Here is a 19,451-nt window from a genome sequence, read left to right as displayed (position 1 = left end):
AAAATAAACACAAAAGCGAGCTTCTTGCAGAACTAGACTGAAGAAAAATCCAACAATCGAATTACCTTAAGAATGTTATCACATATAGTGGTCACAATGCTCTTTGTGGCATGAATATTTTCTCCAACAATAATTTTCAAAGTGTTAATAATAGGTTTGGAGTTAATAGTAAGCTCATTAAGTGCAGTTTTATATGGTCTAACAAGCTCCTGTTGTCCCCCACCTCGTGAAGAAGAATCAACTATTTCCCTTTCATTGTCTTTATCAATTCTGTCAACATCGTGGTCAACATAACTTTTGCTCCGCCGATCTCCCTCTTGTTCCCACTTCCTTTCAATTTCCCTGAACCTCTCTAGCAATGGGTTGCCCCGTTGTGACTATGTGATTGCTTTTATAGAGACTATTCTCATTCGATAACAAGGTGAAACCCCCAATGGTCTCTTTCCCCTCCACGTCTTCCCCAATTCGGGCCTTCTCGATGGCAAGTTCCTTGACACTTGGATATAGAATTGTTGGAGCTTTATACTCACCATCCTCCTCATCATCCCAGTTCTCTGGGTTTGTGGCATATGGATTTGGAATTTCCAACAGAATATCATCATATCCCTTAGGCTATTAGTCTTCTGGATCAGGTATGTATTCTTTGTCTTCCCAGTCTCCTCTGCGTTTTTGCATCAGGATATTTAATTTATTTTGGTCGCAAAGTATCCCAAACGGTGTATAAACTTACAAAATATTTCTCCTTGTTATTAATTAGAATGTTGTAAGTAGAATCATGAAGAATAAAAGTATAAACATGAGTAAGTTGATCCATTTTATAGGATACGTCCTTCTTAACAGGATGGTTCTTTCCAGCGTGAGCAAGAATTACATGAAGCTTATTTTTACGTACTATAACCACACATCACCACTCAATACATTCACACACCCAGCATCACAATCAAGTTTCTACTCATGCTTGACAGAAAATTGAGGAACAAGTGTGTTATCCTTATTGTTAAACTCTTGAAATGGCGAAATGGTGAAGAAACGTGCATTTGGATGAGTTTAAATCCCTTTGTCATTGGCATCCCCTTTCCAATTTACAGTAGTGTGAAGCCATTCCCCTGTTGCACTGTCTCAAGTTTTCTCAAGCTCTACACAGAGACAAATAAAATTTGCAACAAAAAATAGAAAAACACGTGATCCTCTCTCGTAGGATCTCCTTACATGAAGAACACAACGCTAAGCGGAAGAGCAGGAGGTGATAGTGTTTATTCTATGACAAGCCAATATATTAATAATAATTTTCCCATGTCTCTTGATGAGCCCCAATTTTTGGTACAATTTGGGCTCATTTGGCCTACTTACCTTGCTCAACCATTCATCTTTTTATCACTTATGCATTCATTTCTTAGTATGTTCGTGTTATTTGTAGGAAGAAGGGCAGGCATTATATCTATGTGGCTAATACATGATGATTTCAGGTTTTTGGCATTAAAGAGAGCAAAAGACCACGCAAATGGAGACAAGGAGACAGCAAAGGTGACATTGCGGGTTCATAGGGAGGTTGTCCACAGTCTTGATGACCTTCCTCGTGATTTTCACCTTAACTCCGAGCTCCAACAGCTCTCCCCACCGAGCTTAAAGGCAGCCAACGGATTCTACAGGATCAGCAGTTTGACTTTCAGTTGGACAGCCAAGCTCCACGAATGGAGGAAGCCAGCTTGATCTTCATTGTGTATAAATATGAAGGTCGTAGCCTTTGATAGGAGCTTTTTGAACTTTTGAACTAATATTGTAATTTCTGAGCACGAGCTACAGCTCGGTGTTTGTTTTTGTAAGCCAGTTTTGGCATGACATCAGACTCTTGATTATGAATAAAGGCAAGCAGATTTGGATCTAATTCTGAGCTTTTAAGGGAGCTATAGCTCTCAGGTTAGGACCCAACCTGAGAGCAATAGACCTCCTCTTCTTTGTAGTGTTATTTGCCTTTCTTTTCAGCACTTTGTTTCTTTGTTTTGACATGCATTTCAAGAACACAGTCTGCTGATTTGATTTCTTTAATGAGATTGAGTAGGATTAGCGTATGGTTAAATCGCTTTCAGTTGCTTAGATTAGAATAGGAGGATTGTAATTCATTGGAGCTCCAAGGAAAGGTTGATAGTGCCTTCACTGCCATCTCTGTTTAGAGATTGGGGTGCAGTCTGTACCCCCACCAAAAAACGCAATCTTTCTTTTACTTTCATACAAGCTGCAACACAGTCATTTTAATTATAGATCCATCCATGCACTCTGATCTTGAGCCATACTTCTTCATTCCAACTCCATGCACGACTTCTCTTCACGATTTACATTGCTGTTCATTGGTTTAATAGCACAGGTAGCACAGGTTAATGGATTCTCGTTTTTGGTGCAAGACATAAGCAATTTGTTTTATTTACACTGCTCAGTATCATTCCATTCCCTTCTTCTTCTTCTTAACCACGCCTAAAGCCACCTACTCGACCTCTGTTCAGCTCGTTTACCTTCCAACTCTTCCATTGCCCACGTAGCTCCATTTTCTTGACCTTTCGTTGCTTCCATCCTTCTATCCACCAACCAACTTCATGCACTCTTTCTCCATCTTATTTCTCTGTCGCTGAGCCATCACAAGCTCCATCTCCATCTTACCTATCCACCCATACCGCTCCATCACTTCACCATCACCCAAAACTCCCACGGTATAACATCATGTAGAAGTTAGCAGACTTCCTGTAGAATTCCTGAGTTTCCTGTAGGATCCCCTGCAGACATCCTATAGAAGCCTGCAAACCCGGTTGCCGAGCACCTGAACGTTGTGGACTTCTGTGGACTGATGCTAGGGATCCCCTGGGACCTCTCCTACCCCTCCTGACCTTTCCCAAGCTTTCTCTCCCTTCGCACCACCTCTGCACAGCCAAACCCTAATAAGAAACAAAATCATAATCACTCCAACCACTTAAGCAAAAATACAAAAACAATGTTCTTTTCAATGGAAGTAGTTTAAGTTCATGCATTTCATATCACTAGCAGTAATGGCATCATTCTTAGACATTTGCACTCCCACCATTGCATCATAGAGATTAAGCTAGTCAGATTAGGGTTTACTAGGGTTTCCATGTTTTGGTTGGCTTTCAGTTCATTTTTGCAAAGTAGATTAATTTCCTTTGAGATAGCCTTCATCCATCATTTAGAAAGCTTCTTCTGAGAGCATATAGAAGTTGGCTTGAGCCCTAGCGGATTTGTGCCAGCTGACCAAGTGACAGCTGCGACAAGAGCTAGTACTTGTGCATACAGCACCGTCGCTTCCAAGTTTGTACGAACTACCGGGTTGATAAAATTAGAGATAGGAAGCCCCAGGAGTTGTAGCATTATTGCTACAATACTGGAGCCCACCATCTCTCTCATCAACTTTTATTATTATGTCCTTGCCAACTTACAACTTATCAATACACCCATTTGTACTCGACAACTTCAATGATCGTATCTATGAGTATGGAATTATTATTTTTGTGCATTACTGCTCGTTGAATATTAAATGATTTGCACATATATAGGTTATGTGTTGATTGTGATGGACTGAACAATAAACAATGAGAGAATGGGGATAATGATATGAGATCATCGGTGATTCCAAGCACGATTATCAGAATAGAAGATGCAAATCTAGAAGGTAAAGACTAAGGTTGGGTCCATCTTATTCCTATTCTTTAAGTCCCTGAGTTGCAACCGCTGATGTGAACGAGAGCTGAAGAAAAATCCCCTAGTGATAGATGCATCATATTTAAATTTGTGTTACATTGTTGATCAAATATAGCATAGAAAATGTACAATAGAATAATAGCTCCAAATTATCTACTCTCAATTAGGAATCTTATACTTGTGCATTTTTATATTAGTTTAGTAATGAGGAGTCTTATACTTAGGCATTTTTATATTAGTATAGTAATGAGATTTTCACTTTAGAATTTACCAGTTGCTCACAAACTAGCTAGCCAAAAAGCTAGCAAGTAAAACCACTCACGTCGATTCTATATATTCACACAAAATTCTAGACCTCAAACAGTCAATAGAAATCCATCCATATCATTCATGAACTCCTTTTCATTTTTAAGGTTGTATGTGACTCAATATTATACTTAGGAATTTTTATATTAGTTTAGTAATGAGGTTTTCACTTTAGAATTTACCACTTTCTCACAAACCAGCGAGCCAAAAAACTAGCAAGTAAAACCATGCACGTCGATTCTCTAGATTCACACAGAATTCTAGACCTCAAACAGTCAATAAAAAAATTTCCATGTCCTTCATGAATTCCTTTGCATTTTTAAGGTTGTATGCAGAGCTACACAAGCTAATTAATAAATAATGATGTAATTATAATTTAAGGTTAAAAAAAAATTAAATATATTGTTGAATAACATTATTTTTCGATAAGAACCGCGGAACTTGGTGAGAAGCGAGTGCTAGCAGCCTGAAAAACCTAAGCAGACCCCTCAGCTCCCTCCCAGCGGCTTCCCTTGGTGTGTCGTGGGTATTTCCTGTCAGCGCTCCCCCACACCTCCCTCTCCAATGGCGAAGCAAGACGTTGGCCCTGGTGCTCTCTCTTTCAAAGATATGGTAATAGGTCATTGCTGGATCAAGAATCCTTCTTTACCAAGTTGGCTTCTAGTATAGCCTTCCACTCCTCCGGAGCAAACCCCAAGAACAGAGCTAAGAGGTTGGAGAAAGGCAAAAATGTTGAGAATCACTCAGGAAAAGGCACCACCTCTACCATTCCCTTAGAAATGGAAGCCATCACTACAGAGGGTCAGGTGCCGCAAGAAAGAACAAAATCAAGGAGTAACTGTAACTCAATATCCAAGATAATTCTGGAGTTGGAAATCTAAGACCCTTAAGTAGTTGCTTACATAGAATACATGCAAGAACATATAGTAATCTGCAAATTCATGGGCATTTGGCCCACAAAGAAATCCCTGAACTGGTGGATCCAAACCAAATGGAAACCAAGGGGGGAAATCAAACTCCAACTTGGCTCAAAGGGGTTCTTCACAGTTATTTTCGACCTCCTACAAGATAGAGATAGGATATTTGAAGGAGGTCCCTACTTCTTCAACTCAACAGGATTGTATATGAGATTCTGGAAAGAAAACTTCACTCTTGAGAAAGAGGACTTCACAAGAGTCTCAGTCTGGGTGCACCTCTATTCCTTGCCAATGGATTATTGGGCTCCTTCAGTCCTCAAAGGAATAGGAGACCAATTGGGAGAGTACATAAAAGCGTTTGAAGGCACTCAAAGCGGACATTATGTCTCCTATTCCAGAATATGTGTGTATATAGATTTCTCCGGAGCCCTCCCAGAAGCCATAAAACTAATTTTCCAAGATGAAGTCTGGCTCTAGAGCATAGACTATGAACATATCCCCTTTCGGTATAGGAAGTGCCATGAGCATGGACACCTCTTCAGGGATTGTTCGCAAAACAAAATCCATCAAAACGTTGAGTAGGCCAACAAGAAAAAGGACAGCGAGTGCTTTACCAAAGTTAACACAAGAAATAAAAATAGTAGGAAAAATAATACAAAGAAGGAAACAACAAAAAGCGGTCACTCAAAACCAATTCGAGGCCCTAGTAAATCTACAAGAATAGTTATCTCTGAGTAACCCAATAGAGGATGAAGCAAGAGAAGACAAAAAAACTGGGGAAAACTAGGAACAAGAGGACAGAGGTTCAGATCACAACAATAAGGAAGATGAGAACTCACAGGAGGACATAGAAATGGAATAGATATTGACGGATGAAACCCCAAAGGAAAGTGTTATAGAAGAAGCATTGGAAGGAGTAGACCTCGTATCAATAGCAGAGGAATGGAAGACAAATGGAATAGAGGCAATCCCAGAACACCAACTCCAGAAAATAGAAGGAGCTTATCTCCTCCAAGAGGAACTCAAGCATAGCTCAGATCATCCACCATCTAACAACAACACATCTAAAGGCATCATGGAAAATATAACAGTGGGAAGGTTTAGCCCAAAAGGACCAAGCCGCAAAAGGGGAAGGAAAACCACCAGCCAACTTCTTCAAGAACTGGGAGCCAAACTCATCAACGAAGGAAAGGTAAAGGCCCTAGTCCTAACCCGCTCTCTTTACCAATGAATTGCATTACCTAGAATATTAGAGGACTAAATGGTCTAGGAAACTAAAGAATCCTAAAAAATAAAATCCTTCTTGATAAACCAGATATCCTCCTCATTCAAGAAACTAAACTTGAGTCAGTTCACCTTGCTCTCCTGCAAAAAAATTGCTTCAAACATTATAGGTACATAGCCAATTCTGCCATAGGCACAACTGGAAGAATTATGACCGTATGGAAAAGCTCGTAGTATGATCTCATCTCCTTTGTTACTAGTCATCACTACATAACCATTGTCTTGAGAATTATCGGTTCCAATGAAAGTATATGTATCACCAATATCTATGCCCCCCATAAGGTTGTTGAACGAATCAAGATGCTTCAATGTATCTCCAACTTGTTGGGATCCACCCATCTGTATTTTAAAATCCTCGTAGGGGACTTCAACATGATAACAAATCTCAGGAAAAAGAAGGGAGGAATAAGGAAACTTGACAACGATTCAGAAGCCTTTCTATCCACCATAGAAAGCCTCGGTCTCATAGATATCCCTACAACTAACGGCACCATCACTTAGAATAATAGAAGAGGGGGAGAAAGATAAATAGCTTCTAGGCTAGATCGGTTCCTCCTCTCAGAAGAAGTCTACCTCACCTCCTAGGAAACAGATGCAATAATTATCCCTCAAGCTGGTCTTGATCATTGGCCGATTTCGCTAAAGCTTCACATCTCTCCTGGCCCAAAAAACAAGCCTTTCAAATTTGAATCCTTTTGGTTGGACCACTTGGATTTCTTAGGCAAGATGAGGGAATGGTGGGGAAACTTGAAGACAAGAACTAGAAATAAGATGTATACATTTCAGCAGAAATTAAAATCCATCAAAGAGGAAATCAAAAAATGGAACAGGGAAACTTTTGGCAATATAATCACCAACAAAAGGAACTTGGAGCATAAAATGGAACTCCTCCAGCAACAAATCATCAATGACGGCATCATAGATCAAAGAAAACAAGAAGATCTTAAGCTACAACAAAGTTGGGAGGAAAGGGCTCTACAAGAAGAGAAACTTTGGCATCAAAAATCCAGAATAAACTGGCTAAAATGTGGGGAGAGGAACTCTGCTTTTTTCCATCGATCGATGATCCAACACAGAAGGAAAATAAAATACTAGCTCTAAAGAATAGAGAGGGAAACCTCATTCATTCTCATGAGGAAATGGAAGAGAATATAAACCAGTACTTCAGCACTCTCCTTACGGAGCCAAGGAATGATCAGGCAGGGGACATACAAAAAATTACCAACCACATTCCTACGATCCTCACTTAGGAACATAACAAGATGCTTCTGAGAAAGGTTTCACTGCAAGAGGTGGAGGAAGTAGTCATGAGTATGCCCAATTGGAAAGCACCTGGTCTAGATGGGTTCACCATTGACTTCTACAAAACTTGATTGCCTATATTAAAAAATGAGGTTCATGCCCTAGTGGAGGAACCCAGAATCCACAAATTTGTCTTAAAACTCTTAATGCCACCTTTCTCACTCTAATTCCTAAAGGTGACAGTGTAGACTCCCCGGACAAATTTTGTCCCATAGCCCTCTGCAATGTTATATACAAGATCATCTCCAAAGTTTTGGCTAACAAACTAAAAATCATCTTGCCTCTCTTGATCTCCCAACACCAAACCGGCTATGTGGAAGGTAGGAAAATTATGGATAGTATCATCCTCTCCCATGAATTAATCCACTCCCTCAAAATCCAAAGGAAACCCGATATGATGATACAATTGGACATGTCAAAGGATTTCGACAAAATCAGTTGGGCTTACATGAGAGAAGTACTGGCAGCTTTTGGGTTTCACAAAGATTGCATAAAATGGATAATGGCGATGGTTTCAGGAGATTTTTTCTCAATCCTCCTGAATGGCTCCCCCTCTCTACCCTTCAACCCCTCCAGAGGCATCTGGCAGGGGGATCCGATTTCACCCTTTCTTTTTGTCATAATGGTATAAGAGCTCAGACACTCCATCATTGTTGCCTTGTCTTCTAATTCCCTTTCTGGCCTCAAACTCTACACCTCCACTCCTCCTTCCATGCACCAAAAATTTTTGGATGATACTCTACTCATGGGTCTCCCCACTTTAAAATAAGCCTCATACTTCAAGGCCATCCTCTCTGATTTCTCAGCTGCCTCTAGCACCTCCATCAATTAAGAAAAATACAAGATGTTCTTCTTTAATACCCCTCCGGCTATTCAAGGAAACATTACTAGAATCCTTGAATTTCCAATAAGAAACCTCCCCTCCAGATACCTCGGTGTTCCCCTCACTGACAAGCCAATGGCTCATTCTACTTGGGAAGCTCTGATAATCAAGTTAGAAAAGAGGTTGGCCAATTGGACCTTCAGATCACTAAATCTAGCAGGTCGCCTCGTTCTAGTGAAATTTGTTTTACATGTTATTCCTATTTATTTATATTTGGATTTGGTTGCCCCTAAAGTGATCTCCAAATCAATTGGAAATCTGCAAAGGAACTTCCTATGGAGAGGTTCGGAAAAGAAACAGAAGTGGGCATTAGTTGCCTGGGAAAAAATGTGTAAACCCAAAAAATATGATGATCTTGGACTCAGGGACCCTGAGATCCTAGGAAAATCCTTGGGAGCTAAAACTCTATGGCGATAGATAGTAAAACCCAATTCCCCCTTGGGAACCTTTTGGAAGGAAAAATATGCTCCAACCCACTCGTAGGAAAAAATTATAAGGCTCAATGGGAGCATAAAGTTTTCGGTCATATGGAATCAAACATGGAAAACCAGGAAATTATCCATAAACACAGTTTCTGGGAGGTGGGAAATGGGGACAAGGCCCTTTTTTGGGAAGATTCTTGGCAACAAAGGTTAGACCTTGATAAGGATCATTTCAGACAGATCAAGAATGGAATGCAAAACAGCAACAAAAGCAAGGTATGACATTATTGGAAACCCAACACTGAAAGTGATCGATGGAGAGAATGGATAGATGAGAAAGAGTGGGATTCCCCAATCAACCCTAAGGTGTGGCAGGAGCTGTTGAGAGAACTCCAAAAAGGACAAGTTCTATATGACACCTTAGAGGACAAGATCAAACAGGGGTAAAACCCAGTTGGGAACTTCAATATAAAGGAAGCTTATAGATACATTTCTCTCCATGACCAACTTCAACCGGAGCTTAAATGGAAATCATTGTGGGAAAGGAAACACTGGCCAAAAATCTCTATCTTCCTATGGCTTATAATGCACAGGAAAATTCTTACTTGGGATAATCTCATAAAAAAGGGATTCATTGGACCCTCCAGATGCAACCTATGTCAGCAAAAAGAAGAAACTACAAATCATTTGTTGAATGAATGCCCCTACGCAAACAGGCTTTGGAACTGGGTGTATCTGGTCTTCAGAGCAACGGATCAGGATCCCTCCTCAATTCTAAACACCATTGAAAACTGGCGATCCTATTTTTCCCCCAATCCTCTTGTTAACAGGGCATGGAATCTGGTCCCAGGTATCATATGTTGGGCGCCTGGTAAGGAAAGAAACACCAGAATCTTCCGAGGAACCTCACTTCAGGAGGAAGTCACCCTCTCTATTGTCAAGAAAACTATTTAAGAATCTGTGGCTTCCTCTATTCTTCAGGGTCCCATCGACCCTCCTAGCAGCTTGGATATGAGCATTCTTTCCTTGTTGGATCTCCATCTCGCTCTCGCACCTATGGCCTCCTCTACTTCCAGAAATAGGGGACTTACTTGCAAGTGGTTTCCCCCAAAGCCATGGACCCTTAAACTCAACTATGATGGCATTTCCAAAGGAAAATCAGGCTCAACGGGCTTTGGGGGGTCTTCAGGAATGATCAGGGAGAAATTTTGTGGATTTATGAGGGCAACATTGGCACCTATACCAATAATGTTGCCGAACTTCACTCTCTGGAACACGGATCACCATCGCAAAATTCCACAATTTTAGACCTCTGATCATCGAAGGTGATTCGACTTTGGCGACACAGATCAGTAGGAAACTTCAACAAGGAATGGACATTGCCAAGGTATCTGACAATTGGCGTTTAAACAAAATCTTACAGAGAATCAAAAAAAATATAGAAAGCATGGAAGGGCTTCACTTCCAGGTAATTAGAAGAGAAGGGAACAAGTTGGCGAACAGGTTGGCTAATAAAGGCACGGTAGGTAACCTCTGGTTGCAATCAAGGTCATGGCATGACCTGGAATACGGTGATCTTCGTCAGCATTACGAATTCATAAATGCCAAGGAAAACCAGAAAAATGAACATCAATCATTCGAAGATCCCAAGTCACATCAATGATGGATTAAGAAGTTTGGAGGACTGTGGCTCTGACGAATATCTGCCCTAGGCCGCTCCCCTAATGACAGTCATGCCTTATAAAAATCTCACGGATCTATTCTCCCATGGGGACGACATCCTTCCACCCAATCAGTCCTACAAGGTACCCTCTCCACCACCTAACTCTGGAACTTCCTAAACTGCAATTTCATTCCCCTTCCCTCATCTCCCAAACCCTCGAGGCTCTCCCTCCCCTATGAATAACCCCCCTCACCCTCTCCTCCTCACCATCACATCTACTCTGGTCCCCTCATTTACTACCTCCCCCCTGCAATTAGTTTGTTCTCTGCCCCTTCCCCTCCCATGCCTCCCAAGCAAAGTTCTAGTCCTGCTCCCAATCGGGGCGCGATGTGTTAGTGCCTACTAATCATGTCAGTCACTAGTGATCAAATATGCTCTTACAAGGTGTTGTTAGGGTGCCAAGTCAATTTTTTTTTCATTTTAGTGAGCCTTCAAATAAAAATTTGGTCACTGGTTGTTATGTCTATTTCACTGCTACTCCCTTCACTTACTCATGGTCTTCATTACTCATCATGGTCATTGTCTTCTTCTAGGTATCATATCTTCATCTAAATGTCTTGGGTCATGAAATGGCTAAATTCCTCATTTTAGGTCATGGTCTAGGGTTTTCACTCCATGTCTCATCATGATACCATATGTCAAAACAAAAACATGTCCATCATGTTAGTCAGTGTGTAAATGGAGTTAGCAACTTAGGGAAAGGAAAATAATGGTAAAGGTAAATGTTTTATTGTAAATAAGACAATGATGTAGTACACTACCTCGTCTCATCATTTATCATATGGACATTTTTGCTTCAAAATATGTTTCTAGCCAAATGGAGAAGCATTTTCAAAAGTGAAAGAGGTTTTTGTCAATGACAGGCTAAGGAACAAAAACCCCCTTTAGTTTATGCGCAGATATTATTATTTGAGAGAAATTCCCAAACTGCACTTGCTACGGGAGAGTTGTTGCACTTCTAGACTGCTTGACTTCAAGACATTTTTCAGGGATTTGGAGCAAGTGTTGGTAGTGCTTAAGGACTCTATTGTGTAGAATACATCATAATATTTCCAAAAATACCACTTTCAGCCCAAAAATCCTCCAAGAGCTAGTCATAAGTGCTCTGCAAGTTGGCATTGCGCTTTTGTCAAAGATACCCTCCATTTTTGGAGTGAGCTTGGGAAAAACAATGTTTCTCCCTACTAGAGTGTCCAAATTACATTCTTGAGGCATCCATCTTGTAGCAGACTTCAAGATATTTCCAACGAGCTATTAATTTTGTAATTCGGAGCAGTTTAAGGCCTCCAAAAGCAGGTGGATGACAGCTCGCTACGCATAGAGAGCCAGTGTTGCGCACCTGGACAACATGCTGGACACAGGAAGCCTTCGCTACACACGAGGCAGAGTTCTCTAGAATTGGTGTTTGACCACCAAAATTTGTTTTTCAAAGCTCCTCTTCAGTCGTTTCATCCTCTAGGCTCTATAACAAGTAGGTTTAATCATTTGCATGCCCTCCTTTGCCTCATACGTTAAGAAATTGATCAAATACTTCTTCTCCTAAGGTTTACATGATTTTCATGGTTTTGATATTCAAATGATGAATTTCTACCCTAAACCCTATATTCCTTATCCCTACACCTCTATTTGCAGCTAATACACCATCTCCATCCATCACAATGCCTTATCCCCTAATTTTCTATCATTTTCCTCTAAACCCTAGTCTACCATATCTCTTTCTAGGGTAGGCCTGTGTTTTGGCCTTTTCCACCCCCTCCCCTCACTCATTTCCCAAAATTCCTTCTTCCCCTACTCATTGACATCATCCCCTACCCTCCTAAATTTCCTTAAAAATTTAGGCAACTCCTAAGTCCATCATACCACCTCATTTCCTCACAGCAGCAAATTTCACCTTTTTTGCTTGCCTTTCACCTAGGGTTTGAAGTATGTAGCCTAACCAAAATATCTGAAAGGGTGAAATTGAAAGGAAAAGTGAATTATCCCAACCTCTTTCACTATATCCTGATAAATATTATAGTTCTCCATCAATTGACAGAGAGGAACATGACATGGGACACTTTCATCGAGGCAGCCTTGAAATGCATATAACCACTTCACCAAGCCAACACCAAACCATGTCAGCACAGTCAATGGAGGTGGTTTCATCAAGAAAGAATGATGAGGTTTCCAAGGCACCTAGGCCTAAGGTGACCAAGACATATCAGAGAGGCAGAAGTCTTGTGTTTTCTCCTCAAATTGAGCAAGGGGCCAAGCCTACTACATCAACAGAACAGGGATCACATCACATCATGAGGCTTCTTTGCATGATGACCAGCCCATTGAGCATGACTTTGGCCCAACTGACTTGGAGGCACAATATGATCATCAAACTCTGAAACAATTCATTAAAGAGAATGATTCTCATATCATGGAGCTCAAGGACAATTTGGAAAGGGCCAAATTCATCATTTCATTCCTTGAGAAAGAAAACAGTCAACTTAAGGCAAAACAACTAATCATGGAGAAAGAGCAATTCGAGGCCAAGAAGCAAGAGATGAAAGGCAAGGCAGTGGTGGACCATGAGGACATTGAATAGCATGAAGGACATGTGACAAGGAAGAGACTAAGAACAATGGGTCTTAGGAAGGCACTTCAAAGAGAAAGAGAACAAAGGCCACCAATGGAAGAATTGACCTTTGAGGAGAGGATTGCCATGGAAATAAATGAAGACAGGGATTTTTGGCTTGAAAAGATCAATTGCCACCTTGAGAAGCTCCTTGAAAAGGCTAATAGGGATAACAAGTTGCAAAGGAATATGGCCATCCATTATTACACAAGGAATCAAGTTGTCAAGGTCAGAATCAAGCAGTTGAAGGCCAAACTCAAGGAAACCCTAATCAGCCAAGAGGAGAAGGGTAAGTTAGAGTTGCTTGTTGATGAATCCATGGTTGCATAAAACACCTCATCAAGCATCTCTGGACAAATTCTAGGAGAATTTGGAGAAATTTTTGTGTCTTGGTGCAGACTAGTGCAAATTTACAATTTTTGGCAATTTTTTGTCTAGGTGAGCAACGACCTCACGCTGTGCTTTTTCCCCAGGGATCCAAATGAATGAAACTCAGCATTTTTGGAAAGATTATGACCCCCTATTAAAACCCATTTTCTCACTTTCCTAATCCAGGGCTCAGTTTTTTAGAATTTTTCAAAAAAGGGGCCAAAAATCACCTTTTTGCCTCTCTTTTTCCATTTCACTGCGCACCTAAAGACACCTTGGTAGAATGGCCATATCTCAGCCAAAAAAGAGTCATTTTGAGTGAAAAAATACTCCAAAGACATCTAACTCTCTCAACTTTCCAGAATAGGCTTCATATCTAGATTGGGACTTCATAAATGCACTAAAAAATGGCCTCCAACAGCTCTCTACACACCTAGAAATTTCTGAGATTTTTGTGAAATTTCCACTGTGTATTTTTGTTGTAATTCCTAGTTCGACTTTGGTAAAAATCAAAATGGTGAAGTAGATGAAAGTGAGGGTAAGAGAAAATGTAAATATGATATATTAATGAGTGGTTAGTCTTTGTTTGATGTAAATTTGGCCTCATTTATGAGAGAGGTTGCAGTCAAAGTTAATTGTAGAAGTTGTTTTTAACTTCCCTAGACATTAGGGTTTGGTTAGAACACCTCATGGAATAGTTCCTAGATTCATGGATTCGACCCTTGAGAGTGGGGAGAGGTTGTTTTGGTCTTTATGTATCAGTTTCTCAGTCATAGAATAGGTTGGACATCTGAGGAGAGAACTATTGTAGCTTGTACTTGGATGTTTTCTGGAAATCAAAGGATACAATTTGCAGCTATTATCTAGGAATTCATGTGCAATAAGTTTGTGATGTTTTTTTTTCTCCGTTATAACTTTATATGAAATATATTCATATTCCTTTTTCATTTATCAATTCTTCAATACTTTTCCTTACATTTTATAAATAGAATTCTTTGCATAAAGCTTTGTTTTGATGGAAAAACCATTATGTGTTACTTTTTTTCTTGCTTAATGAATTCATGTTTCATGCTCATTAAGACCTTTAGCTTCTTCTGAACACTAAACTACACCGACAAACCCTAAGATCCATCATAAAAGTATTTCTACCTTGCTCCTTTATATCTTTGTTGTTGTAACTCTTTGATCCTCTGACCTAGCTACCTGGTTTTTCTCCCTTATCCAACACCCAAAACCTAAATTCCCAAACCAATCTGAGCCTAGCTATCTAGCCTAAAATCCTTTATATCCCAGTCAATTCTTTGGTTGTGATTTCATAGAGAGAGCCCTCTCTGGTTTGATAGGGCTAGGTACCAAACTAAAAGCTTGGTCTGTGGTTACCTCTGTCGATCTCCTCATCAGCCTGGGACATTGTGGAGGATAACATTTTGGCTCCGTTGCCAGGAAAAAAGAGATCATATATTCCCTCGGAAATAGCGACAAGGATCAAATCTGATTTTCTGATGGTGGACAGCGGTCAGACACATATGAAGGCTAAAATCATTCACTTGGCGACTCCAAATCAGTTTCAAATTTAATTCAAAAACTCCACTAAAGGATGAACCTTACCAACAAAAACATGAAAGGACAATATGGGAAGATCAGGTATTCAAGTTGGACTTTCATCCAAGAATTCATGTTCTTTATTGTAAATTATTTCTTCTCTTTTCCTGAGAATGTCAAGAAGGTTTTCCAGAGTATATTGTATTTTAGAAAATATCCGAGACCCACATTTGATTCCTTTCATTTAAAGATTGTGAATACAAATTTTGATCTTGGTCAAGACGCTTCTTCTGAATATTACGATAACTATCTCCAATTTTATGAGCCTCAAGACATCAAGAATAATCCTACAGCCTTTATACAAATTCCTTACCTTGTAAAATTCCAGATAGATACAAGCCACTCATCTTACCTCCTATACTCCATGATTTCCCTGAAAATTATTACAAATATCTTTCTTAGTTTGATGGAGAGTATGGTAACATCACTGCTGAAAAACACATTCAGAGTTTTGAAAATTTTCTCGACCTTTTTGAGGTTGAAGAAGATGATGTCAGTATCAGGATTTTTGCTTTATCCTTTCAAGATGAAGCTAAGAAATGGTTCAAGAACTTGCCTGGTGCAAGAATTTTTTATTTCCATCAGTTTGTGAAAGTCTTCCTCGATAGATGGGTGATCAACAGGAATACTTTTCTAATTTTAGAAGAATATAATCATTTGGAAAGAGCTCCAGGAGAAAAAGTGCAACACTTTTCATCTAGGTTCAATCAAGTATACCATTCAATCCCTGCTAATATCAAACTGCCACCCATTTTAGGTCTCTTACACTACCCGGATGCCTTTGATCCAGAAATGGCATTTCAATTGAGAGAAAGGGATCCTATCACACTCAAAGAGATGTAGGATAGTGCAATAGTTGTGGAATTTAATCTTCTGGTTTAAATATCAAAGTTGAAAGAAGAAGCAAGGGAGAACATAGAGAAGAAACACCTGACATCTTCATAAGTGAAGCTTGACATTTTGGTAAGCACAATGGAAGAAATGATGAAAAAGATCATCATGAGAGATAAAATTGTTGTTCAAAAACACCATGTTACACTTATTGTAGAAGAAGAAGAGGTTGTTGACCCTAACCATTATGTTGCTAATCTCAATTATCATAGATCATAAAGTGATTTTTTTATGTATTCGTTTATGGACAGTCGTGAATATGGATCTGTAGATCAACCCGTGGAGGATCAATCTATTGATCTAATGTGTATGTCTTATGTCATTCCTTATAATGATGAGTTACCCAAGTATGATCAGTATGATGATGATTATGTTGTTGAAATAGAGGCTAACTCTACAGGGCAATCAGCGACATATTTTTGGGAGGAAGAAGCTTCATTATAACAGCTCAGATGTAGCACTCAGCCTATGCATATCAATCATGACATCAATGAAGAGAATCCAAATTTCAAATCAGGTGAAAGGTCTTTGCCTTTATGTTTTACTTCATTTCAATTACTGAGAGAAAACTTCCCTAAGATTAGAAATCAGTAGTCTTTCAGTTTTGATGTTGAGCACGGAGAAGACCATGAAATTCTTGACCAAGACTCCTTACCTTTGTGTTTCTCTTCTTTCGAAATAATAAGAGAAAACAATAAGGTTACCAAGGAAGTAAATAAGAAAGTACTATGATGGTTCAAAAACCCACGATGGAGAAAGGGCAGGATGTGTCCTGCTAAATCCCAAAGGGGTTAGATTTTTGAACTCATGCAGGTTATAATTCCAATGTACCAACAACACTGCAGAATATGAGGCATTGGTTCTCGGCCTAAAAAGGCTATCGACTTAAGAGCAAACTGCCTGAAAGTCATTGGGGATTCGGAAATCATTATGAGACAGGTACGCAATACCATCCATTGTTTGTCCCCGCATCTGAAGAACTACCAACAAGAGGTATGGCATCTCATAAATTCTTTTAAAGCTTTCAATATCATGTTTGTTCCTAGGTTTAACAACGTTGTTGCTGATACTCTAGCTAATGCCGCAGCTAGGTTCACACCCCTTAGAGATGGTTTTTCTATTGAAATTATGTATAAACCAGCAGTACCAGACAACATAACTAACTTGCACGTGTTCAATGATGACCAACAGATCCTGGAATTCATGGCAAACATGGAAGTATTCAAAGACACGGCTATCGACGAAGAGGAACATGAGAAATCATTACAAGATGAGGCGGATTCCCAGAAGGGAAATCCCTTACCAAAAGGAGTGGTGTCATTGGAAAAATTGTTTGACCTTCAGAATCATTTTAGAGGTCCGCCAAATGCCAAGATGCATAGTTCCACTCTCTTGCATGGGAAAATCAATCTTGGAACTGAGTCTGACCCCAAGTATGTTAACTTGGGAACAGGGTGCACCCCAGAGGAAAGACAAGCTTTCATCAGTTTGTTTCGAAAGTACCACGATGTCTTTGCTTGGACTTATGATGACCTGAAGGCGTATGATACTCAGATTATTTAGCATGTTATCCCTACCAAAGAGGGAGTCAAACCATTTCAGCAGAAACTGAGGAAGGTGCATCCCGCGTTGGAACCCCTCATACAAAAGGAGTTAAAGAAATTGTTGGATGCCCACATTATTTTCAAGGTCAGACACTCGACATGGGTATCTAATCTGGTGCCAGTAAGGAAAAAATCCAAAGAAATACGCCTATGCGTCGATTTCCGGAACCTTAATCGGGCATCGGACAAAGATAACTACCCAATTCCCTCCATGGAGCAAATCCTCCAAACCATCTCAGGAGCCAAGGTATTTTCTCTACTGGATGGATTCTCCAGTTACAATCAGGTTCTGGTATCAGAACCAGACCGGATTAAGACAACATTCTGAACGAAGTGGGGGACATTTGCGTTTCTTCGTATGCCATTCGGACTCATAAACGTTGGGGCGAATTTCCAGAGGGCTATGGATATCACTTTTCGAGGGTTAATGGGTCAGAGTGTGGTGGTCTACCTAGACGATGTCACCATTTTTTCAAAAAGAAGAAGTGACCATCTACAGCACTTGAAACAGATTTTTGAAAGATGTCGGAAATATGGGATCTCTCTCAACCCTAAGAAGAGCATATTTGCGGTTTCAGAAGGCAACCTGCTGGGCCACATCATCACCAAGAAAGGAATCACTGTCGACCCTGACCGCGTAAAATCCATAGCATAGATCCCTCCACCGAACACAAAGAAAGGTATGCAATCTTTCCTCGGAAAAATTAATTTCCTTCGCAAGTTTATTTCATATTTTGCACAAATTGTTAAACCTTTACAAAACATGATAAAGAAAGATACGGTTTTCAAATGGGATCGGGAAGAAAAGGAATCTTTTGATCGGATTAAGGCAGCTATCGTAGAAGCACCTTCCCTTTCAAGCCCCGATTTCAGCAAAGATTTTATCTTGTACACTTTTGCTTCAGATTCATCATTGGTCGCGGTCCTTACCCAAAAGGAATGTGATCATGAAGAACATCCTATATCATTCATGAGTACAGGACTCCAAGGGGTTGAGCTAAACTACTCGGACATCGATAAGCAGGCTTATGCTATTTACAAAGCAGTGAAACACTTCAGGCCATACATCCTAAAGAACCACGTCACCGTGATGGTTCCCCATCCTACCGTCAGATCCCTCTTTGTACAACAAGAGCTGGGGGAGAGAAGATCCAACTAGATGACATCCCTCCAAGAATATGATTTAGAATTTAAGCCCTCCCACACTGTAAAAGGGCATGGTCTCTGTAAACTGGCCGTTGAGGCCGCAGATCATCAGGACACAGAGTCCAATTGACGGGCTCAGGAAACAGAAATTTGGGAGCATGAGATCAAAATGTACCACAATGAACCCCTTGGCTCACATGACTCCTCATCATGGTATGCTGATTTAAAACAATACCTAATGCAGGGGTCCTTGCCTGAAGCCATGTCTACTAAACAGAGGAGAGCCATCAGGCTTAAAGCCGCCTCATATCAGATAGTCCAGGGGAACCTTTTTAGGAAGCATCACCTCGGTGTGTTACTAAGATGTCTAGAATACGAGGAAGCTCAACGGGTGCTGAAAGATCTACATGACGGACCAGCAGGGGGTCATTATGCAGGCGACACCACGGCTCACAAGGTCATGCGGGTAGGTTTCTACTGGCCCACTCTATTCAAAGACACTCATGCCTATGTACGAAAGTGTCTGATCTGCCAAAAACATGCAGGCAGACAGGCAAGGTCATCTGCTCCTCTGCAACCCATAGTAGTCGAGGAACCTTTTCAACAATGGGGTCTGGACATCATAGGCGAGATCATCCCTAACTCGTCAAAGCAGCATAGGTACATACTCACAACCACCGACTATTTCACCCGAT

At 40.3% G+C, this 19,451-nt stretch overlaps 1 pseudogene; it reads right to left on the bottom strand.

The window, feature by feature from the left end:
• Positions 1-333: 333 nt before the first annotated feature.
• Positions 334-16,074, bottom strand: LOC149226190 (calreticulin pseudogene; annotated as a pseudogene).
• Positions 16,075-19,451: the final 3,377 nt, after the last annotated feature.

This window comes from Pinus tabuliformis, chromosome J (assembly GCF_031772625.1).
Source record: "Pinus tabuliformis cultivar Carrire ecotype Pingquan chromosome J, CPIR1, whole genome shotgun sequence".
In the NCBI taxonomy this organism is placed as follows: Eukaryota; Viridiplantae; Streptophyta; class Pinopsida; order Pinales; family Pinaceae; genus Pinus; species Pinus tabuliformis.
Note: the sequence above shows the minus strand (reverse complement) of the source record. Positions and strands in the feature narration are given on the sequence as shown.